The following is a 26,095-nucleotide window of genomic DNA, read 5'->3' as shown; positions in this document are numbered from 1 at the left end:
ACCTAGAATTCTGTCTCCTAGTTTGCTGTGGTTTGAGATCCCAGGCACAGGGAGTCCACTGTTTCTGTCTAAAAAAGAACAAATTAAATGCAACAAAATTCCATGGGCCTAAAGTGGAGGAAGCCCCCCCACCTCCACCTAGGAATTTACTGTATCAGAGCCATGGATGAATAGAACCTTTATTCCTTAGATGCTGCTCGAAAGAGAATGAAACCTTTTAATCAAGGTTATTTTAAAGATGTAGCCTGTTCTAGTTATATAGTCATTGGAAAAGACTGCTTTCACTGATGTAATAGGAGAATGTAGAATGTCTTCTTCCAGATGCAAGTCCCTGGCATCTCCTTTGTAAGTGTCTCCATCTTAGGTGACCTAGATATGTATCAAAACCTTGTCACATGAACATAATAATATGGTATTTAAAAATGGATCTACAGCCCTATCTGATCTTCTGTATGTCAGGTCTTAGTTGTTCATTCCCCTCCCCCAGGTCTTCTCATGTTAGTTGGAGAGCAGAAACTATAATCTCTTATCAATGGAGCAAGCAATTCTTTTGGAGGTGTTTTATTAAATTATTGAGGGCTGGCTCACAAAATTAAGTTAACTTATTGGGGGGCTATATTGTTTTTAGCTAAATTACTGAGTTTTTCTAAAATATTGCTACTGTTAAGGGCTAAAATTCTAGCTAGTCTGTCTAAAATATCTAATGAGTGGTCGCCAATAAATTATAAGCTTGAGTAAGAGTTAGACTTTTAAGCGTTTATTTAGGAGAATAAGAATTTGATAAAGAGAGAGAGAAAGGCCTAGATTCCTATCTATTAAAGGGAGAGCGCATTTTTAGCTCCCTTCTCTGCCAGAGTCCCCAGGAAAGAGCGTCAGAGCGAGCGCCAGTCTCTTCCTTCCTCCTCCCACTAGCCTGCGTCACTTCCTGACGCCAAAGAAAAGACTCCTGGTCTTGCCCTCAAAGACCTTCGCTTCATGGGTGGAACTCTTCTACAGTAAGTCTCCAGCAGGTGGCGTCATTCCAATCGTTACACTACTTATAAATGAATAGTTATTGCACCCATTTAGGCAGTAAATATTTATTATTAAAGTATATTAAAGATTAGTAAAGAATATTGACCATGTGGCAGTTAGTACAAGCTGAAAAACTCTCAGCATCATGTTGTCTCTAAGAGAGCACATGGCCCCAAACAGAGTTCAGAAACCCTAAATTACCTTCTCTGGCCTAAGAGGAGAGTGCTTACCAACCAGACAGCTTTCCAAGCCTAGAGTACAAGCCCAGAGTTGTGTTCCCCTCATGATTTGAGTCTTTTTTCCTCTTCTGATAGAGGTGGCTTCTTATACACTGATCAAAGCTAATTGGCTAGTATTATTCAATTCTATTGGTTTCCATGACCTAAGGGTGGTCCATATTAAAATGAGCTCTACCATGATGACATCAGGGTCTAGTGGGAGACAGACCCCATGAAGGCAAAGTCACAGTCCCAATAGTTACAGCTTAATCCCATTAGTTCAAAGAGTCTATTCTCCACCTTTATTGTACCCCCTGCAGGCCTTGCACAGGATTAGAGCTCCCTCCTAAAAATTTAGCTTTCAAGCCTGTGTGTGTGTGTTTGTGTGTGTGTGTGTGTGTGTGTGTGTGAAAGCCAACAAAAGATTGGGTTCCTCCTGGGTCCCCACAAGAAACCCATTATTAATAATTATTTTCTCATAGAGGACATGTTTGTGCAAAGGGTGGTCTTTTCCACAAGGTGAATAAACAGGGAGCCCTCCCTAGAATAAGTATTGATGAATTTATCAAGGTTCCAAACCATATAAAAGGCACATTGGTGCAGGAAACTAGTCATTATCTAGAGGGTTCCCTTAATTTTGCCTAGGGAGCTTATATGAGTGGTATCAAACTCATATAGACCTATATAAAAAGCTGTGACTTTTATATCTCAAAGACAGATGATTCTGATAGGTAGGAATAGAAGACATAAGACAGAAGGGATACCTGGACCAGGTATTAGGGTTCTTATTTCCTTACAGCAAGGTTAATCATGCTCTCCTCCTATTGTGCTTAGATTGGCAGTTCAAAATCCTATGGGGATTTGTTATAGGGCATCTATATATTACAATGAATGTGAGGGGCAGAAGATTAATTAAACAGATAAACCCAGTGCATTTGAGTTGGGCAACAAACAAGGTTGTACCTTCATAGTGGGAAGGGGGATCTATTACACATGAAAAACTATGCTTTTACAGTTTCTCTTAGAAGGAGTTTTTCTTCTTTCCCATGAGACTGCAAAAGGTGGGAATGAATACAGGCTGTGACTTGAAAAATATGCATTGTCAATCTCTGATTTAACTGCCATATACCTGGAAATATGGATGCAGGTCAAATTGAAGGTTAATTTCTTCCTATGTGTATTACATCTAGGAACAAACTCTAAAAATTCAAGAGATCATGGTAAAGTGCAGCAGAAGTTTCCCTAAACACAGAAATATTTGAATGAATGAAGGTGAATGAATGAAAACCTTTTCACATTTTCAGGTGAAAAGAAAGCACTTATTGCTATGCTAATACAAGCTTATAAATACAAAAGGGACATTAAGGTTATAACTATATTGTGCTAAGCATAGAAATTCAAAAGAAAGACATTTCCTATCCTCAAGGAGATTTTATTTTTATGCAAAATCAACTACTATAAGGGAGTGATGTCCTGGGTAGGGGGTAGGTCTAATAATTCTTTTTTTTTTTTTCAGTTTCTCAAGTTTTATTGCAATACTGTGGGTGACCACAGGGAGAAAACCAGAAAAGTGGACAGGTATCTCCCCAGGTCTAATAATTCTTAAAAGATGTTGGTGGATCAATAAGGGAATCCTCTGACATGTCCTTTCAGAGGCAATGTTAGTGGTGTTGATTTCATTACTGATCTCAGGACAAGAGTTATAAAAGTGGTTGGGGGAGGGGTTTATTCTCATGTTGTGATCAGTTAAAAATCTATCAGATGAAGAGGAGGTTGTATGTTTTCAGGGAGTGCTGATCTGAGGACTTTAGCTCCCTCACCTATGCGTGGTTTGCCTAAGTTCAAAGAATAGAATGATAGCAATGTTATAAGCACCCTCGGTATGTGAGGGAAGAATTAAATTGCTTCTTTTGGTGTATCTTTCCAAGAGGTACCCAGAAAAGTTTTGAGAAACAATGATAATTTCATTTTAAAGTGTAATTTTTCACATTATGTTTGAAGAAAGAAATATGAATTTTTCTTCCTGGTACAATCACATTTTATAAATATAGAAGAAAAGACCTGAAGCTTATTTTAAAGTAACTCTTATTAGAACATATTTATTTCATCACTAACGAGACAGAATTATATCAATTTCTACTTCACACAAGATGTCCGTTTGGGCCAATTAACAAATTCAAACAAAACTGGCAGAAACCAACTGTAATGATTGGAATGACGCCACATACTGGAGACTTGCTGTGGGAAAGCTCCACCATGAGGAAAATGCCTCAGAGGCATTGTGGCTTTTCCTTGGCGTCAGGAAATGACATTTGCTCATGGGTGCTGTCTATCAAGGCTACCAGCCAATCAACTTGAGGAGCCTCCTATGGTCTGGGAGGAGACAGGAAGGAGGAAAGGGAGCCTGCGCAGAGAGTGCTGGGCCTTTTGGCTTCCTGACTTGATGGTGGTGGCGGCAGAGGACTTCACAGGAAATTTGAGGAAAGTTAGGAATGCCAGGCTGTTAGAATTCTGTTCTCAATCTTTTTCTTTCTATTTTCCAATAAACCCTTAAAAACCTAAACTCGTTTTATCAGTGATTTTTAGTCAGTTTCCCCCAAACTGGGGGAACAGATTAGAATCCACATTTAGAATCTTAAATTACACACAACTAAAACCACTTCATCAAACTACATTCTTCTTAGAACTATTATCTCTCTGCTTCTAATATTTTCCAGCTTGGTGCATTGTTTGAGAAATGATAGCAACCTTGAATGTACATCTATCTCATTGCTATGCTTTAATTCATGGTTATCAAATCAGGACTTCTCTTGCTTTTAAAGAACTAGAAAGACAGAAAACCCCAATATCTATTGGTAATACATTCCTCTACCTAACAATTTAATCAAAGGGTTCTTTCCTAAGGCTACTATAATTGCTTGAACCTTCAACTTCATCTCATATATGCTTGTTTTGTCCCAAGTGGAAATGGAAAACAAGAGAATGGGAATCTTTATATGATAATTCATTAATCAATACTGTTAGCTCCCAACTGTTGTTGAAAATATCCCGTATTTATGTGTTTATTTTGTATATATAACAATTATACATAGTGTTGTGGAAGGTCCTTGATGTTATCTGCTCCTATTTACCTTTTTCAAGGTGATAGAGAAATGTTTCATCAAGACCTTGCCTTTCTCAACTGTTTTTCACTTCATTTTTCACATCAGAACCTAGAGATTTAATTAGAAACACCCCGTTATAATTGTTAGCTCACTTTTAGCCTAGGGGCGATATAAGACTCCTTGGGTCATAGTGATCGGATTTTTATGTGCAAGATGAATGGAATATTGAAAGATCCTGATTGGACCCTTCCTTCAGGAGAGACCCCGGGACCCAAAGACCGAGCCGAGACCACCAATCTGATGCAAACAACATGAGGTTTATTGAACACAGGTACCTGCGGGCGACCAGGCCGCTTGGGGAACTGGCGCGCCGGGGTTCCTGTGCGATTCCTTTTTATGGGGGTTGGTGAGGCAGAAGCGCGCGTACAGAAGCAGAAGCATAGTTACAGGATTTTCATTGGCTCGTCCAAATGAAGCCATCCGTTTGGGTGTGGGCTTCATCAAGTGAGGCCATCTGTTTGGGTGTGGGCTTCAGTCCTGACACCGGGCCTAACCGCAAGCCTCGTGACCCTATTTATCAGTAGATCTTGTACTCTGTACTTTTCCACTGGGGAGCGGGGCTGGGGGGGGGGAGGGTCTTTTCAATATAAATTACTGGAAAGAGAATAGGCATAAGAGTCCAGAAAACCATATTTAATATATTTATATTTAATAAAAGTTTATAAAATTGAACTGGCTTTGATATTTTAATTCCTAGTTGGCAATGGCTTCCTTTGCCTGCCTATAGTCCTATTGTTTATATGTTCCTATAGAACCCATTCTATAGCTCATATTCCCTTGATAGACAGGCTTTTACTATGTGCTAGCAATATTATTTTTTCCCTTGTCAGGTCTATGAAGGGGAACCTTGCTTGCTTGTCAACTGAACATCACTGAGACCCACCATGAAAGGTGATAGTCCCTCTTGCCTGTTAGAAGATTAAGGAATAGCTATCTCTTTGCACTTAAGCTTGTGTCTACAAGACAGAAAACAACTCCTGGTAGAAGGGATACTGTGATGCAACCAGTATTCTTAGAACTGCAGCTGTCATGTTGATGCTTGCTGCCTCTAAGGAATAGTCCTAACAGCAGCACAGGGAAATCTCTGGACCTTATTTGGAAAAAAAAAATCAAGATAAGGGCTAACCAAATCTTTGCCCCACTCCCCACCCCCACTGCCATTTGCTAGAGTGGAATGCCCTCATAGATTCTGGAGTACCAGAGAGAAAAGTCTGCAACTCCCTTGCTGGTTGTATGTGTAAAGGGTAATAGGTACAGAGAAATAATTTGGATCATTAGGTAGTTTCATTTACTTTTCAGGCAAAAATAAAATATTTAACTTGATGTTTTTTCTTTTGAAATCCTCTGTTCAGTCTGCAATTATGTGGAACGATAAATTGCCATCATAAGAAAATGATTTCATTATCATCTGAGTTCTGTATTTGAAATAAGAGCTTAGAAGTGAAAACTTTGTATACAGCAATTTGATGAAGAGCTTTGATCTCTGAGTTGTTAAAGTATGGTTGAATTAGCAAGACACACCCTCCCTTTAATTTGGGTGGTAGCTTTAGAATTCAGGCCTATAATTTAAGAAAGGACTTCCAGGTAAAGGTGATAGCATTATAGCATGGAATGCTGGGAAATGATCTTCCCCAGACGGGTGGATCAGAAATGAAGTTGCTTGCTTTCTACAAAAACAGGACTCTTTATTAAAACATTATAATAAAGAATAACATATGGCAGGAAGGAAAATAGATCAAGATTTAAAGAAAAAGCAGCAGGCACAATTTTTTTTTTTTCCTCTGGAACTTTTTCTCAGTCCTACTTAAGCAAGCGGATGGTATCCCACCAGAGCTAATTATCACTCACTCTGCTACTTCTTTTGGAACCAGGCACCTTCCTGGGCAGGGATGGCTTTTTGGAGCTTTGGTGACCAGGTGCAGGGTAGAGCCAGCTACTGCTGACAGGGTAAGCTTTTAATTACTTGGCTGATTCAAGCCTGTGAGCCTATTTACAGCCGTCCCAAGACTCCTGCCAAATCTAGAGCTTAAGGCTCAGTGCAAAGCATTACTTTCATTAAGTGCTCTATTTAGATTCACGAAATGGTAGAAACAGAGGAAACCTTGGAGTTTGTCTAGTCCTGCCCATTTATTGTACAAATCGGGTAGCATTGTGTAGTGAAAATCAGTTTTAATATCTCAATAAGATAGGAATATGTCTGTCAATTTAGTATAATTGATGATATAGTGAGAATAGGTTTTAATACCTTAATAAGATAGTCAACTTGGCATGACTGATTCCATTTTGTTTTAAAACTCCATTTTGTCACTGAGCTTTCTTGAGTGAGTTGTTTTTTCAACAATAAGATAAGGACCTATGTGGCATGATGTAGTACATAACATACCTGTACTCTTAAAAACATCTGATAATCATGTTATCTTGCTTTTTTTTTTGTGGGGGTTAAGTGACCTGCCCAAGGTCACACAACTAGCAAGTGTAAAGTGTCCAAGACCTAATTTGAACTCAGGTCCTCTTGAATCCAGGGCTGGTGCTTTATCCACTTTGCCACCTAGCTGCCCCCATGTTATCTTTCTGATATCAGGGTCTACAATGAACAAATAACATAAATAATGTTTTCAGTAATTTTGAAGTAAACCATTCATCCAACTATGTGTATTTAAAACGATAGGAGCTTGTTCCTAAGTAGGGCTGTCTTCTGTGTTCCCACTCTTGAGATTTGAGCAGGTCCCTGGGGCTCAAGGGAAGTATTCATTGGTTTATAGAGATTGGGAAACTTGTCAGAAGACCAAGAAAGTGGGAGACACATGGCCTTCAGCTGAGCATTTAATTTAATTCCATAAGAAGGATGACTATTAGAACATCTAAAATATCAGGATGAGGGTGTTCTATTTTTAGAGGATATATTTTGTACACTTAGATAAATTGTTAATTTAAATAACTTGTTAACTTAGATAAATTGTGAATTGAGAAGTGTAAGTCTAATTATTCTATGGGGAGGACCTTATGTATTGTAAGGATTATTGTTGCCTATAATATGGGGGTGTCCTAGCTAACAGGGAGATGAAATAGCTATTTCTAGCCTCTTTTCTCTCTACTCTTCTCTAACAGAGACTTTCATTCCTCCTAAGAGGAGGAGCAGGAAGTTGGTCCAAAGGTCACTCTGCTTTCCTTAGAGACACAAGGTATTCATTAGAATCATATCCATCTGCTCCTTTAAATATTATTAATCCAGATGATGAAGTTTTAAGTTTTAATTTAACTTCTGATCTTGTACATTATTGAGAGAAATCAAGACTCCAAACTTTATATACAATGCTTTACCTTTTTCCCACCAAATACCTGTTCCATAAGGAGCACACATAACACTTAGCCAAGAAAACCCATTTATCCAAATTGTAGCAAAACAGAAATCAAAGATATATAGATAGAGAGAGATAGAAAGAGATGTTAGAGATAGATATGCCAGACTATTCAGAGTGAAGGAACTCTTCTTTTGGGAGCAAGATAATTCAACTCAACCAAGAGATAAAGTTGAAATCTATAGTATAATAGCCTGGAGACATGAATATGATGGAGGTTGCTTCCTCCCATGTTGATTTAGAATGTTTCCCTTCAATATCTAAATTGGGGTTGGCCTCTTCCATCTTCTCTTTCAAAACTGGAAGCCAGAAGTACCCAGAGTTTAAAAAGAATCAATGACTAAAAGACTATTCATCAATACAATGAGGGTAGTGAAAACAACTCCCCTACAGGTTTGTTGTGAAAATCAAATGAATTCAAACATATAAAGTGCTCTTGCAAACCTTAAATAGCTAAACATTAACTATTATTTTCTGGGAGAGAACTTTTAGTGTCTGGGCATTTTCCTACCTGCCTTTCTGGAAGACTTGGTTACAGTTTGTTTGGAATCCTGTGTAACCAATGACGGGGTGTTTTGAAGATGTTTCTCCTGCAAAATCATGACAAAGACAACTCTTAAAACTTAAGGGACTTTCCAACAAAAAGGCTAGATTATTTTTCCTTTCAATACATATTTTTAAAGCAATCTGGAATAGAATGAATCAGGACATAGAAAAACAGATACACAATAGGACAGCTTCCTCACAAAAGGCTTTCAAGCATTTAGCTCTTGAAAAGAAGGCTATCAAGAAGTCTTTTGATTATTCCCTATTTCATGTAACTATACATAAAACCATAGAGAAACATTAAGGTATTCAAGATCAGCAACTCTCAATTATTATTATAATGAAATGATGAAACATAACTGGCAATACTTTTATCTCCAATTCTAGAAAACTTCTGGGCAGTTGCATGTAGAAGAAAAGCATATGGCTTGTAATGAAAGGGTGAAAAACTTTAATATCTCAAATGGTGTAATAATCCATCTATTGTTAAGAGACTCATGTTCAGAGAATGAGAGCAAGATGATAAATTAGGTAAAATGAATCAGTCTTGCATATTTTTTCTAACATTTTAAACACAAATATTTTTTGAAAACCTCAGTGGATAGTGGAGGAAGTCCCCAATTTTTATTGACAAAAGTTCATTTATAAGTTGGATATCTTTAAATTGGAATATATTTTCCCATCATTGAAATGGTTTTATAGGATTGAATAAGCTCCTTTTATGCCATTAACACCTACTTAAATGATAATGTAAGTTAATTACTTTGCATTTGTAATAAATAAAAGAAAAAAACATTTAAAATATGTCTTTGCTATGTTCTTATGTCATGTTCATTTTCAATTATATACCTCCTCTTCATCCCTAATCAGCAGATTTTTACCTGTGAAAAAAAATGTTTAAAGGGAGGAAAAAAATTTTTGCAAACAACAACAACAACAACACAAATAATTTGCATATGAAAATATATAAAGTATTCCACGCTACTGTCTTTCTAGATTATTGTCTTTCACATCTGAAGCAAAAGGAGGGACATATATTTTCTTTTCAATTTTTGTCCCGGTCCAAGTATGATTATTATAAGATAAAAGATTCATATTACCATTTTTGTTGCAACAGAGATCTATTAGGTGTCCATTAAGTAGGCAATGATACCAAGTGTGGCATGTTAATGTAGCATAATATTAGTTACATAAGAAATGATGAATATTAAATATCAGGGATATGGGGCAAAACTTATATGAATTCAAGTATGTGGAATTATGAGGATAATATGTGAGTACAATACCTCATTGATCGTATTGTTCTTTCTATTTGAACTATTGTAGTTACCATACATATTGTTTTCATGTTTCTTTTTAGCTTACTCTGAAACAGTTCATATGTCTTCTCATGTTTTCCTGAATTCTTCACATTGTTATGTATAATAATATTCAATTACATTAATATTCACACTTGCTTTCGTCATCTCCCAAACGATAAACCTCTACTTTGTTTTCAGTCCTTTGTTATCAAAAATAATGTTGCTTTAAATATTTTTGTGTATATGGGACCTTTCTTTCTATTTTTTACTTCCTCAAAGTATAATCCTAGCAGTGAGAATTGGGTTTAACATTTTTTGGACTTCCATCTTTTTTTTTTAAGCATAATAGCTAATTGTTTCCTAGAATGGTTGGATAAATTCAGAGTTCTAATAATGGTATAGTATATATCAAGTATATACTTTTTATTTTAAGTATTTTTATTGTGTATAGGTAATCAAAACATGTTTAGAAAGAGATGTATGACTTCAGGGGATGGAGCTTGGATGGTATAATCCAGAAGCACTCAGCTGAAATTTTTCAACATTCCCCTCCAAACAAACTTCAAAATACACCACAAATTGAATTCTAGATTGGAAGAGCCCCCCAAAAGTCAAATTGGGATATTCTTCCAGTCCAAAACACAATAGGTCATCAGAAAAAGGGTTCTCTGACATGAGACAGAAAGCTGGCCCAAAGACAGCATGAATGAAATACAAGTGGTAAGACTGGTGGTGTGACAGAAGCAATGACAGCTTTAGGAGCTCTCTAGCCAGAGATGTTAAGGGGACCTGGAAACTTGTTGGGAAAAGATTACTGCATATACATATGCTAGCACTGGACACAGGATCAAATGCTATTTGTCAATCCCATTGCCTGAGTAGCACTTTCAGTCAACAAATAGAGTGGAAAATGAGAATAAAAAAGTACCTGACAATAAAAATATACTATGGTGACAGGGAAGAAAAAGACACATACTCAGAAAAAGATAAAGAAATAAAACCATCTTCAAGCAAAGCCTCAAAGGGAAAATTGGCCAAATGGAAAAGGAAGTACAAAAATTCAATGGTAAAAACAACTCCTTAAAAAGTGTTATTGACCAAATGGAAAAAGAGGTACAAAAGCTTCCAATAGAAAATAATTACTTAAAAATTAAAATTGGGCAAATGGGAGATAATGACTCCATGAAACATCACAGAACAACAAAACAAAGTCAAAAGAATGAAAGTATAAAAGAAAAAAAGAAATATCTCAAGTGAAATATTGTCAAGGAAAACTGCCATAATATCTTAGAACCAGTAGGTAAAATAGAAATGAAAAGAATCCGCCGATCACAAGGTGAAAGAGATCCCAACATAAAAATTTCCAGGAACATTACAGTCAAATCCACAGCTCCTAATGGGAGAGGTAGCCCTGATGAAGAAAGATGATGTATTGAAAAAAATGATGGATCTGGAGTCAGAAAGTCTGGGCTAAAATCCTAAGCCTCACTTATTACCTGTGTGACCTTGGACAAGTCATATAACTTCTATAGACCTATTTCCCAATCTGTAAAATGAAAATGTTGACCAAGATCAATGGTTCTCAAATTTTTTGGTCTCAGGACTCTTTTACATACTTAAAATTAATTAAGGACACAAATCTCCAGGAGCCTTTGTTTATATGAATTATATCTAACAATATTTAAAATATTCAAAACTGAAACAGTTTAGTTTTATGATTAAAATCGGTCCCCAGACCCTACTTTGAGAATTGTTGTTATAACTGATATCCAAGATAATTTCTGCCTCTAAATTGACAATCCTATGAGAATTGTTGGAGGGAGTAACATGATCACATGTTAAGACTTCTGTTCCAAGTATATTAATTTGTTGAATAGAAGTAGTGAGAACAATTGAGAAACGATTGCAATAGTCCAGGGGAAAACTAATATTGACCTAGATATAGAATGTAACTGTGTGAAAAGAGAGAAGGGAACAGATGTGAGAAAAGTTGTTAAGGTAAAATTGACAAGACTTGGGAAACATTCTATTCAAATGGGAAGGGAATGAGAAGGGAGAGTCCAGAATGACCCTGAGGTTGCAAAGTTATCTAACTACAAAGCAATAAAATAAGAAAGTTGACATAAGGGGTAGCTCTAGGGCAGAAGATAACAAGAACTATTTTAGAAATGTCTAATTTGATATTTCAATGGGAAATCAAGGTAGAAATGTCCAACATTAAGTTGGCAACAAGGCAATAGATATAAAATATATGCATGTACATATATATGTACATGTGTATATGTCTCTATATTTATCCACATATACATATATATGCTCATATGCACACATTTATACATATACACACTCTCCATACTTATTACATACTTCCTTAGAATCATATAAATTCTTAAAAACCATGAAATTAAAACACAAAAAAAATTAAAAAAACACCACAGGCTATGTATGGCACAATATCCAGCATCTAACTGACGGAAGTTTAATGAAAGTTGGTCAAAATCAGATTTAATAAGAGAGCCTATTGTCAGTGGACACAGACAAATGACCATCACTGTCCCAAAATGAATTCACATTAAAATTACTGCATGTATTATGCATAATACTTATGATGTCAGTAGACATAGATCATATATGAATGCTACATGCATAATACATGAATGCTACATGCATACCACATGCATAATACATGCAAACTACATACACACACGTATACACACATACATACACGTGTACATGCATACATGCATATATAACATATATAACACATAATGCATGCACAATACATGTACAATACATGCATAACGCATGCACAATACATGCACAACACATGCATGCTACATGCATGATACATGCATACCACATGCACAATAATGCATAATACATATACACATACACACGTGTACACACGTGTACACACATACATACACACAAATACGTGTACATACACACATACATAATACATGCATACCACATACACACGTACATACATACCACATGCATAATACATGCATGCCACATGCATAACACATGCACGCCACATGCATGATACATGCATAATACATGCATGATACATGCATGCCACATGCACAATACATATACACACATACACACGTGTACACACATACATACACACAAATACGTGTACATACACACATGCATAATACATGCATGCCACATGAATAATACATGCACGCCACATGAATAATACATGCACAATACATGCATAACACATGCACGCTACATGCATGATACGTGCATAATACATGCACAATACATGCACAATACATGCACGCCACACGAATAATACATGCACGCCACATGCATAATACATGCACAATACATGCATAACACATGCACGCTACATGCATGATACATGCATACCACATGCACAATACATGCACAATACATATACACATACACACGTGTACACACACGTACATACATACCACATGCATAATACATGCATAATACATGCATGCCACATACACACGTACATACATACCACATGCATGCCACATGCATAATACATGCATGGCACATGCATAATACACGCACAATACATGCATAACGCATGCACGCTACATGCATGATACATGCATGATACATGCATACCACATGCATAATACATATACACATACACACATACACACGTGTACACACATACATACACACAAATACGTGTACATACACACATACATAATACCTGCATACCACATAACATGTACATACATACCACATGCATAATACATGCATGCCACATGAATAATACGTATTATAACACATGCATAATACATGCACAATACATGCATAACACATGCACGCTACATGCATGATACATGCACAATACATGCATGATACATGCATGATACATGCATACCACATACATAATACATATACACATACACACGTGTACACACATACATACACACAAATACGTGTACATACACACATGCATAATACATGCATACCACATACACACGTACATACATACCACATGAATAATACATGCATAATACATGCATGCCACATGCATAATACATGCATGCCACATGCATAATACATGCATAATACATGCACGCTACATGCATGATACATGCATAATACATGCACAACACATGCATAACACATGCGCGCTACATGCATGATACATGCATAATACATGCATGCAACATGTGTAATACATGCACGCCACATGCATAATACATGCATGCAACATGCATAATACATGCACGCCACATGCATAACACATGCACAATACATGCATAACACATGCACGCTACATGCATGATACATGCATACCACATGCACAATACATGCACAATACATATACACATACACACGTGTACACACACGTACATACACACCACATGCATAATACATGCATGCCACACACACGTACATACATACCACATGCATGCCACATGCATAATACATGCATGCCACATGAATAATACATGCATGCCACATGAATAATACATGCATGCCACATGAATAATACATGTATGGCACATGCAAGAAAGAAACCCTTTAAGTATTGTATACAGTCAGTAACACACAAGATTAACTCTTACCATATTAAAGGAGTGGAGGGATTGGAACATGATATTCTGGAAGGCAAAAGATCTAAGATTACAACCAAAAATAGCGTACCCAGCAAAATTGAAAAGAAGACTGCAAGGAAACAAATGGATTTTAATGGAATAGAGGATATTCAAGCATTTTTGATGAAAAGACTGGAGATGAATAGAAAAGTTAACTTTCAAATACAAGACTCAAGAGAAACATAAAAACGTAAACATAAAAGAGGAATCATAAAGGACTCAAAGTTTAACTGTTTAGCTTTCTATATGGAAACATATATTATGAGAATGTTATCATTATTAGGTCATTTAAAAGTATTCTACATAAAAAGAGACTGAGGGAGTGATGTGATTATGTTGGCATGATGTAAAAAAAATGGATAGGCAAGAAAGAGCCCTGGGAGAAGGGATTCTCTGGAAAAAGGAGGAAGAGAGAGGATGAATGGGGGAAATTAACTCACATAAAAGAGGTGGGCAGTGCTTAGACCTCACATCTAAATTAGTTAAAAAGGAAATTATCTATCCATCTATCTTTGTCTATCTATCCTTAATTAATAATAGAAATCCATCTTACCCCACATGGCAGTAGGTGGGAAGGGGATAAGAGAAAGAGGGGGTGATAAAAGGGAGGGTAGAGAAAAGAAGGCAGTAGTCAGAAACAAATCAGATTTTAGAGTAGGTATAGAATAAAAGGAGAATGAATGATAAATAGAATAAAATAGTATGGAGGTGAATGCACAATTAATAATCATAAATATGAATGTGAATGAGATGAACTCATCCATAAAACAGAAGCAGATAACATAATGGATTAGAAACCAGAATTCAATAATGGATTGTTTATAAGAAATACACTTGAAATAGAGATACACTCAATTAAAATAAGGGACTGGAGCAGAATCTATTATGCTTCAGCTGAAGAAAAGGCAAGGGCAGCAATTATTATCTCACACAAAGGCAAAGTAAACATAGATCTAATTAAAAGTGTTAAGCAGGGAAATGACATTTTGCTAAAAGACATCATAGACAAAGAAGTCATATCAATACTAAAAATATATGCACCAAATGGCATAGCTTCTAAATTCCTAATGGAAAAGTTAAATGAAATATAGGAGGAAATAGAGAATAAAACTGTACTAGTGGGGAATGTTAACTTTCTTCTATCAGAGTTAGATAAATCTAACCATAAAATAAATAAGAAAAAAATCAAGGCGATGAATAAAATTACATAAACATTAGATGTGATAGATGTCTGTAAAAAACTCAATGGGTATAGAAAGGAGTATACCTTTTGTCAACTGTACATGGCACCTTTAAAAAATTTCACCATGTTTTATGACATAAAAGCTTCAGAACCAAATGCAGAAAAATAGAAATATTAAATTCCTACTTTTTGGACTGAAATGATAAAAAAATTACATAACAAAAAGACCATGGAAGCATAGATTAAAAGCTAACTGAAAATTAAAGCATCTAATTTTAAAGAATGAATGGGTCAAAGAACAAATAACAGAAACAAATAGTTTCTTTAAAGGGAATGACATCAATGAGACAACATCCCAAAACTTGTGGGATGCAGTCAAAGCAGTACTTAGGGGAAAATTTGCATCTCTTGACATCAATAAAAAAAGAGAAAGAGCAGATAAATGAATTGAACATGAAACTTAAAAAAAAAAATCCTAAAACTAAGAAATGAAAAATCTCCAATTAAATGCCAAAGTGAAAATCCTGAAATCAAAAGAGATATTTGGAAAATTGAAAGTTATAAAAGTAAACTAATAAGTAAAACTAGGAGCTGGTTTTATGGAAGAAATACAATAAATAATAGCTAGTTAATTTTATTAAAATGAAAGAAGAAAATTACAAGTATCAAAAGAGAAAAGTGACTATACCACCAACAAAGATGAGATTAAAGTAATTTTAAGAGTTATTTTGCCCAATTATATGCTATTAAATCTGATGCTTTAAATGAAATGGATGAATATCTACAAAAATGTAAATTGCTTAGATTAACAGAAATGGAATTATAATGTTTAAATAACTTTGTCTCAGGGGAAAAAAAATTAACAAGCCGTCAATAAACTGCCCAAGGCAGGGACATCGCTAGGATCAGATGGATTTACATGTGAATTCTAGCATATATTTAAGGAACAATGAATCACAATACCTTATAAGGTAGTTAAAAAAATGATAAAGAAGGAGTCATACTAAATTGCTTTGGTATGCCAAAGGAATACTAAATATAGTTTTGATACCTAAAGCAGGGAGAACAAAAACCAAGAAAGAAAACTATAGGGCAATTTCATTAATGAATATTAACACAAAATTTTAAAATAAAATACTACCCAGGCAATTATAGCAGCATATCACAAAGATCACAAATTATGACAGTAATGTATTCCTTCTTCAGTAATAGGAAAATTATCAGAATAATTGATAAAATTGATAACAGCAATGAACACAATATGACTGTATCAACATATACATAAAAAGTCTTTGATAAATACACCAATTCCTATTTAAAAAAAACCTAGAAAGCATAAATGCTAAGTATCTATCTAAAACCAAGACCAAGCATTATCTCTAATGGATACGAACTTGAGAACCTTCCCAGTAAGATCAGAAGTGAAGCAAGGATTCCCATTATCACAACTATTATTTCATATTGTTCTAGAAATGCTAGCTGTAGCAATGACAAGAAAAATAAATTGAATAAGTTAAAAAATAGGTAATGAGTGTGAGATTTAAAATTGGATATTAGATCATAAATCTCCCCTACTGTTAAAAACTTTCATATTTTACCACATGAGGAAACAAAACTCTTTGCAGATGATATGATATTATACTTGGGACAAACCTAGAGAATCGACTAAAAAACTAGTTGATACAATTAACAACTTTAGCAAAGTTGTAAAATATGAAATAAACCAACATAAATAATCAGCATTTCTATATACTACCAATAACACCCAGCAGCAAGAAAATAGAAAGATTAATTATATTTAAAATAATTGTAGAAGATATAAAATACTTGGGATTCTACTTGCCAAAACAAACTCAGAGATTATATGAACACAATTACAAAATGCTTTTCATACAAATAGAGACATCTAAAAAATGAAGAAATATTAATTACTCATGCATCAGATGAGCCAATATAATAAAATTACAATTCTATAAATGTACTTATTCAATAATTTCTATAATTCAATACATTCTATAATTTACTTATTTAACGTCATATTAATCAAACTAAGAAAAATCCTTCTATAGAGCTAGAAAAATAGTAACAAAATTCATATGGAAGAAGAAAAGGTCAAGATTCAAGGGAATCAATGAAAAAAAAAGTTATTGAAGGCAGCCTAGCAGTTCCAGATTTCAAATTATATTTGAAAGTGATAATCATCAAAACAGTCTGGTATTGGATAAGTAATAGACTGGTGGATCAGTTGAATTAATTAGGTAAACAATACACAGTGGTAAATGATCATTGCTATCTAATGTTTGATAAATTCAACGATCTAAATGTTTGCAGTAATAATTAATTGCTTGCCAAACTTGCTGGGAAAATTTGACAGCAGTTTGACATAAACTAGACAGAGATCAACATTTCATACTATACAAGAAAATATCAAAACAGTAAATGATTTAGACATAAAGGATGATTGTCATTAGTAAATTTTGTGACCATGAAAAAAGATACCCATGAGATCTTTGGACAAGGGAAGATTATGACCGTCCTTCATTCTCAGATACTCTATCCCCTCACTTCAGCCCTTTAGTTTTCTTAGCTTCTTTCAAGACTTAGCTGAAATCCTACCAATAAGGCTTTCTAGGTTTCCCACTAATATTAGCCCCCCAACATACTTTCCATTTATTTTGATTTTTTCTTTCCAAGAACTTTATTTTTTGCAATTAAATGTAAAGATAATTGTCAACATTCACTTTTCTAACATTTTGAGTTCCAACTTTTTCTCCCACTCTCCCTTTCCTCCCCCCTCCTGAAGCCAGAAAGCAAGCTGATATAGGTTATACATAACAACCAGCTTAAACATATTTTCACATTAGTCATATTATAAGAGAAGAATTAGAACAAAGGGGGAAAACACACAAGAACACACAACAAGAAGCAACAACAAAAATAAAAATAGTATGCTTCAATTTGCATTCAGATTCCATTGTTCTTTTTCTGGATGTGGAGAGCATTTTCCACCATGAGTTTTTTGGCATTGTCTTGGATTATTGTATTGTTGAGAAGAGCTAAGTCTATCACAATTGGAATCACACAATAAGGATCAGCTAGGTGGCAAAGTGGATAAAGCACCAGCCCTGGATCCAGGAGGACCTGAGTTCAAATCCAGCCGCAGACACTTGACATTTACCAGGTGTGTGACCCTGAGCAAGTCACTTAACCCTCATTGCTCTGCAAAAACAAAAACAAAATGAAACAAATAAGGGGCAGCTAGGTGGCACAGTGGATAGAGCACTAGCCCTGAAGTCAGGAGGACCCGAGTTCAAATCCGGCCTCAGACACTTAACACTTACTAGCTGTGTGACCCTAGGCAAGTCACTTAACTCCAATTGCTTCACCAAAAAAAAATGAAGCAAACAAACAAAAAAAGAAATCACACAATGTTGTTGATCCTGTGTACAATGTTCTCTTGGCCCTGCTCATTTCACTCAGTACCAATTCATGTAAGCTGTTCCAGGTTTTTCTGAAATCTGCAGGCTTATCATTTTTTACAACACAGTAGTATTTCATTACATTCATATACCACAACTTGTTTATCCATTCTCCAATTGATGGGCATCCCCTCAACTTCCAATTCTTCGCCACCACAAAAAAGAGCATCTATAACTATTTTTGTATATGTGGATCCTTTTCCCTTTTCTCTGACCTCTTTGGGATATAGACCTAGTAGTGGTATTGCTGGGCCAAAGGGTATGCACAGTTGTATAGCCTTTTGGGCTCTCCAGAATGGTTGAATCAGTTCCCAACTCCTCTAACAGTGCATTACTGTTCTAATTATCCTGTATCTCCTCCAACATTTATAATTTTCCTTTTTTGTCATATTAGCCAATTGGATAGGTGTGAGATCATACCTTGGAGTAGTTTTAATTTGCGTTTCTCCAATCAGTAGTGATTAAGAACGTTTTTTTCCATATAACTATAGATAGCTTTAATTTCTTCATCTAAAAACTGTTCATATTCCTCGATCATTTCTTAACTGGGTATCCATCTATTCTTTATATTTCTATATACTTGCATGTAGTTATTCACATATTGTTTCCTCTTTTAGAAAATGAGTTTCTTGAGGGCAGGTTGTTTTTGAATTTCTTCATATTCCCAGTATTTATCCTTATATGGATATTATTATAAATATATTTATAATTTATATTTATAATTTATTATAATTTATAGATATAAATACATGCTTAGTAGATGCTTATTAACTGAGTGAATAAAATGGAAGAATAGTGACAGGGTCTGAGGTGAACATCCCTCCCCACAATATCTGGCAAATAAAGCAACCACTCAAATATACTGATGAAAGCCAAATCAGGAAAAGAATATCAATGTAGCAGCATCAGGCAATTGGCCCATTTATGTCTCACTGATGATGATGTTGGTGAAGAAGATGATGATGGTGGTGTAGTGGTGGTGGTGGTGGTAGTAGTAGTAGAAGGAAATAGCAAATATTGAGTTTATTATCTTATGACAACCACCAAGGTCAGGATACTAGATGTCTTAATTTCAATGGTCTTGGGAAGGGATTGGGGAAGAGGAGAAGGAGGTAAGAATGGGCAGACTTCTCCTAAGGGTTCTGGATTATTGTATGACCAAAAGAAATTGGTCAAAGGAAGTAGAATCAGGGAAATCCCCAGCCAATAGAGTAGGCTAGTTTGAAAACAGTTCCACCCAGGTCTGACTGCCAAGAAAAGAGTCCTAACCTAGAGCTACCATTTGTATCTAAAATGCATGGTAGACATTTATACATCAAAGACTTCCTACACAGTATTTTTATAATAATTTCCAAATAGAACTTATGAAGATAATAAAATTTATAGTGGACTGGTTAATAGATATTCTTAATCTTTTAATACAGACTTCCTGATAGATATTACTTAGATTTAAACTCTATTATCTGCTCTTATAAAAATTATGCAGATAATATAGTAACACTTCATTAGTACATTTTCAGTTTCCCATCCTTCCTGAATTGTATTATATAGGACAATACTTTATTAAGATGGTTAATTAGAGAGGCTGAGAACTCCAAAATGGCACATAATTGGTGGGAAAATGCACTGATGATATATTCTAATTATGTTTCTCTATAGTAGAGTGTACTACTATGGGTCTTAGTTTTATTTCTTTTCACTTTTTTTGGAGGAATTAATGTACCCCATAGTATACTATAGAACTGTGTAATATAACAGCTGCTTCAAAGCTGTGTAGAGTTATCTAGAGGACTGAATTTTCATGGTACAGTGACTACACACACACTCCATTTTTTTTCAAGAATTTTACTTTAAAAACATACAAATTATAATGATATTTATTCAAAACATATTTTTCTTATCAAAATTGACCTCTATCTTAATCTTTGTTTTGCATTGAGCATTAAATTAATTTCTTATATTTTCCCACCACAATTTGCTGCTCTGATCTTCCTGAGTCAGATATGCTAGAATAGGCAACAGATGCCAAGTCCAAATGGACTCTAAATCCTATAGTGGAATACAAAATAGCAGGGTAACCATTGGTTAATGGGGTATCCTGTGGAGGGGAAGAGGAACAACACTTCCTACCAATAATATGTATATTCTTAATACAACAAGAAAAACAACAACAAAAGAAAAGGTTAATTGCTTTTCTTTTAGAATTGTTATAGGAAAAAAACAATTTTGTGGGTTCAACAAATCCTACAGATTATTCTCAGAAAGATTTATATACACTTTGTGAGTGGGCTAGTGACTTCAACTTTCAGCCCTATCCTTCATAACATAGATGAAGGCCACATACATCTTTATGAGTCTGCTCTGGTAAGGACAATTTCTTTCTAATATACCTAAAGGATGTTTAGAACAATTTTCAGGAAGCAGACTGAAGGGCTTGATATTATCGAAGATAGTATTGAGTTATAACAAATAGTACCACATTGCATCCAACAAATAATCTTTGGGAAGGGTGTAAGGTAAAACTTAGTGAAGATAAACTTTCCAGCTAGGATATGGTACCTACACACAGAGTTCCTATAAATAATGAGCTTCATATGACTTTTGCCTCAGGGCACCATGTTGGCACTTGCGCACAGCGTTGGGTCATGGATTTTTGGTCCCTCCCTGACTCCCTACCAAAACCATAAACTAAAAGAAGAGAATTTAAATAACTATTGAGTAGATATTTTTTCAATCCATAGGTTAGCAACTGGTCCTTTGGGAAGGGTAAATGGAGTCCCAGATATCTATTATGAATTGAATGGGCACTTGTTTTATGATGCTACCTAAAGAACAGTTTAAATGTACAAAGGCTCTGGTTGCTTCACTGAATCTCGTTGTGGGCAAATAGATCTGGTGGGTGCCTGCAGTGAAGCTCCATTTGCCACATGACAGAATGCCTCTGACAAGATTGCCTTTGTATAAAATGGACCATTATGTCTTACATTTTTAGTTTAACTGAAAATGGAAATACATGTATCTTATTGTGTGACATTATTAAGATCTCTGGTGGTTGGGGAATGATGATTAAAATTTATAACTCCCACTAGGGTCTAAGACAATGAGTAATTGTATTCCCTCACAGAAGCCCAAGCTTTCTGTTTTAAATTTATAAATAACTTCAGTGATTTTTATATCTTTAAAACACTTCTCTTCCCTCACATTGGCAATGAATTTGTAACTGTGATTCTGACAATAGACCTTTTAGTAAGTATTGTCTTTTTAAATTTATGTTTTTATTAGCATCCCACCCCCACAATAATAATAGAAAATCCACTTGTAATAATGGAAGCAGTCTGCATTATTGCCTAAGGGAGAAGGTGGAATGATCTCAAGGTGAGATAAATAAGGCCTATGCAATCTTCATATTTGTAGTAATTGAGATATTTTCTTTTCATTGTTGACTGGTTAATCATACCTAGATAATAACAAGAAATAAACTCTAGTGCAACATTTGAGATCATATCATTTCTTTACCTGTATATTATTATAATTCAAATCATAAATTTTAAAATATCAACTTCCTTCATTGTGATGTCTTCTTTTTTAAAAAGCCCTCATATATAAGTATTAAGTAAAGAGAAAAGTTTAAATGAAACATGAAAATGGAAGAGATTATTAAGATGCCTAATATGCTGTCATCTCTCAGCCCAAACTCTCATTGCAAAAAAAGCTGGTTATGTTGTTTAAACCATTTCCTTACATTTTGATACATTAATAGACATGTGATCTGATTAATAAAGGGATTCCCTAGATAGTTTGCCACTCATTTGGGTCTGCCTATCTCTTGTCCACACCATTATCTAGGAATAATGACATTGTTTTGTTATTAAAGGGTCACCTGGATTACCAGTTAGTTATCACTTGTTTTCACTACTTGAATGGCCTACCTCTTTTTCAATGTATGTGATATGTGATACTATGCTTTATACTCCTTTTTCTTTTTCTTTCTTTCTTTCTTTTTTTTTTAGTGAGGCAATTGGGGTTAAGTGACTTGCCCAGGGTCACACAGCTAGTAAGTATTAAGTGTCTGAGGCCGGATTTGAACTCAGGTACTTCTGACTCCAGGGCTGGTACTCTATCCACTGTGCCATCTAGCTGCCCCCTATACTCCTTTTTCTAAACAATTTTACATTGGTAAAATGTTTCAGCTTACTTATGCCAGCCATGAACATCTCTTTTGACCATTTGGTGAGATGGACTTTTAATTCTTTTGAAACTTTGGTATTCCAAGATATACAGGCACACGGAATCACCAGAAGAATATTAATGTTAAAAATATGGGTCATTGTTTTAAGAAGGACTGTGAGGGCCAGCTAGGTGGTACAGTAGATAAAGTACAGGCTCTGGATTCAGGAGGACCTGAGTTCAAATCCAGCCTCAGACACTTGACACTTATTAGCTGGGCAGTTCAATTAACCATCATTTCCCTGAAAAAAAATAAAAAGAAAGAAAGAAAGAAAAAGGACTAAGAGATCACTAACTGTATTAAATAACAAGACTATTTTTTTTTCTCTTCTTCAGTTGTGGACCCAACAATTCGTTCATCCATAGTATCTATTCAAGATGTTCTACTAATAGACGAGCTCTATGAGTTTTCTAAGTTTGCATGATACTCAAACCAACATCTTTAGGCCAAATTATTTTTTTTGGGGGGGGGGGCTGCCAGGGCAATGAGGGTTAAATGACTTGCCTAAGTTCACACAGCTAGTAAGTGTCAGTTGTCTGAGGCCAGATTTGAACTCAGGTCCTCCTGAATCCAGGGCCCATGCTTTATCCACTGCACCAACTAGCTGTTCTGGCCAAATTCTTTTTACTTTATTATAGATCTTATTTAGCAGGGATTTACATATACCACAACTTGATATAATGTTGTGTAGGGAAAAAAGTCTATCTCAAGAAAATGATCATTTGGAAGAATCCCATTTTCAATTTGCATTTCCATCAGAAATCATCTGTGCCAGTGGCAATCACCTTAAGTGAATATACATTTCCTTGTAACATGGCATACAAAGCTTTTATAATCAGAGGGTCCTTGAAAAAAGTTATCTCTGTTTTTACAGTTTGAAAAAAAATCTTATATCAGTTTGATATAAGCATGGAGAACATCCTGTTGAATGTAAGCCTTTGAGGTGGCGTTTTCTTCTATGGAATTCCCATAGAGGTGAAGGGGAAGAGTCTGTTTCTCTCCAAGTAAGAGCTTCTATCTAGTGAGAGAGTATGTTTTAAGAAGGCCTAACTACTACTCTATAACTGATCAAAAAACATTATGATGATGATGGTGGTGATGGTGATGATGACGAGGCAACAATAGTTTATTGGGGAAAGAGTGATTGATTTGGCCAATGGAACAGCATTGTATTCAAATCCTGACTTTTCCATTTACTATCTGTTTGCTTACTATAAAGAATAAGGATCACTAATAGGTACAAAATATTAAATTTACCATATGTAACTGATATTAGTTTGTCTCTGAATTGAGCTTATGAAATGGCTAGAAGCCAAGAGTAGAACCAAAAGTGTAACTAAAAACAAGCCATTTAAACTCTCTGGTTATTTTGAGGCTAGGATGGAAAAGAAAAACATGCAAAGAAGTTGCACACTTTAAAATACTTTATAAATGCCAGTAATAATAGGATTAGTACTACTAATAATGCTAACAAATGCAGATTTCTGTATAGCACTTAATTGATAGAAAGTGGTTCTTTGCATTATTATTTTATCTTTACATAATATCTGAGAGGTAATAGTAAAAGGCATTTCATCCCTTTTTACAGATGAGGAAACTGTGTTTCAAGTTGACTTGTCTAAAATAACACAGCTTGTTAATGTCAGGGAGGATTCAAAACTAGATATTCTGATTTCAAGTCTAGTGTTTTCTCCACTGTACCATGGAAGAACTTGGCCATATGTAAAGATAAAACATGGAATGGACTGCAGAATGTAATAGTGGATTCCCCCTAGGTGGAAATATTTATAGAGAGGTTAAATTATGCTGGCAATGGTGCAGGGACAACCTGTGCTTTTGATGACAGATAACCTAGATGACCTTTAACATCCCTTCCAACTCTAATATTTCATGATGATATATGACTTATTTGGGTAGAAAAATCTTCCTTAAACACTTCAAATCAAACATTGTGTTTTACATACTTGGAAACCTTGAGTAGAAACTAACCAAACACTAGTATATTAATCTTATTGATTCTGAGGAGATTCAACCTGGCTCTATCTATCTAAAATATTAGGTTTTCAAAATGATGTCTGTGAAGACCAGAAGGGAAAGTACTGATTTGGGGTGCTGTACTTTTCAAGACCCTACACCATTCTCTTAGTTTTACTCTTCTTTACTTCTTCATATATTTGAAGAAAGATAGAGTATATTGTAGACACTTTGTTGGAATGATATGATGAAGAAGAGGCCGATGACGATGATGATGCTATAGCTGTGTGTGTATGTTTTATCCTAAAGTAAAAATTCAATGGGAGGTGCACACAAGGCAATTAGCATTTTTATTATAAGTGAATATGTATTTTTTGGAACTGTAAAATAGAAAAGAAAAGATTTAAAAAGTATCCATACAAAAACCAATACAATGTCAAGGAAACATTGGCCTCATTACTCCATGGTATCTATAAAATGATTGAAAAGGATTAAAAAAGGGTTTCAGGGAATATGCTAAATAAATCACAAAAACAGAGACAGAGTGTCAGAGACCATGTGTCAGAGTAACAGCAAGCATTGATAATAGGTAAAAACTGTTAAATTTGTCAATTTTAACTAATGTTGTTTTACCTCTAGATCAAGCCTATGAAATGGCTAGAATTGAAGAGTGGAACCAAAAGGCCTTCTATATGTAATACACACGTTCAACCAAAAATATGTTGACAAAGAAATGGCCAACAAATATCTGAGTCTTACATACTAGTTTACAGGAAACTGAGGGGTTCATGAAAATCATGTAAGACCAGGTGATTGCTAAAAAAAAAAAATATGGGAAGCTCATCCTTAAGGTACTTATTGATCCATGCAGATTTTGCAAATAAACAGAAGAATGGATGTAAGATATTATTGTAGATTGCAAACTTTAGTATGTACCATATATCTAGGAAGATATTCTGATATAGAATGTTGTGATAATTATACATGAGTAACTTTCTATCTTTTTCAAGTAACAGACAACAATTTAC

This window comes from Dromiciops gliroides, chromosome 1 (assembly GCF_019393635.1).
Source record: "Dromiciops gliroides isolate mDroGli1 chromosome 1, mDroGli1.pri, whole genome shotgun sequence".
Classification (NCBI taxonomy): Eukaryota; Metazoa; Chordata; class Mammalia; order Microbiotheria; family Microbiotheriidae; genus Dromiciops; species Dromiciops gliroides.
Note: the sequence above shows the minus strand (reverse complement) of the source record.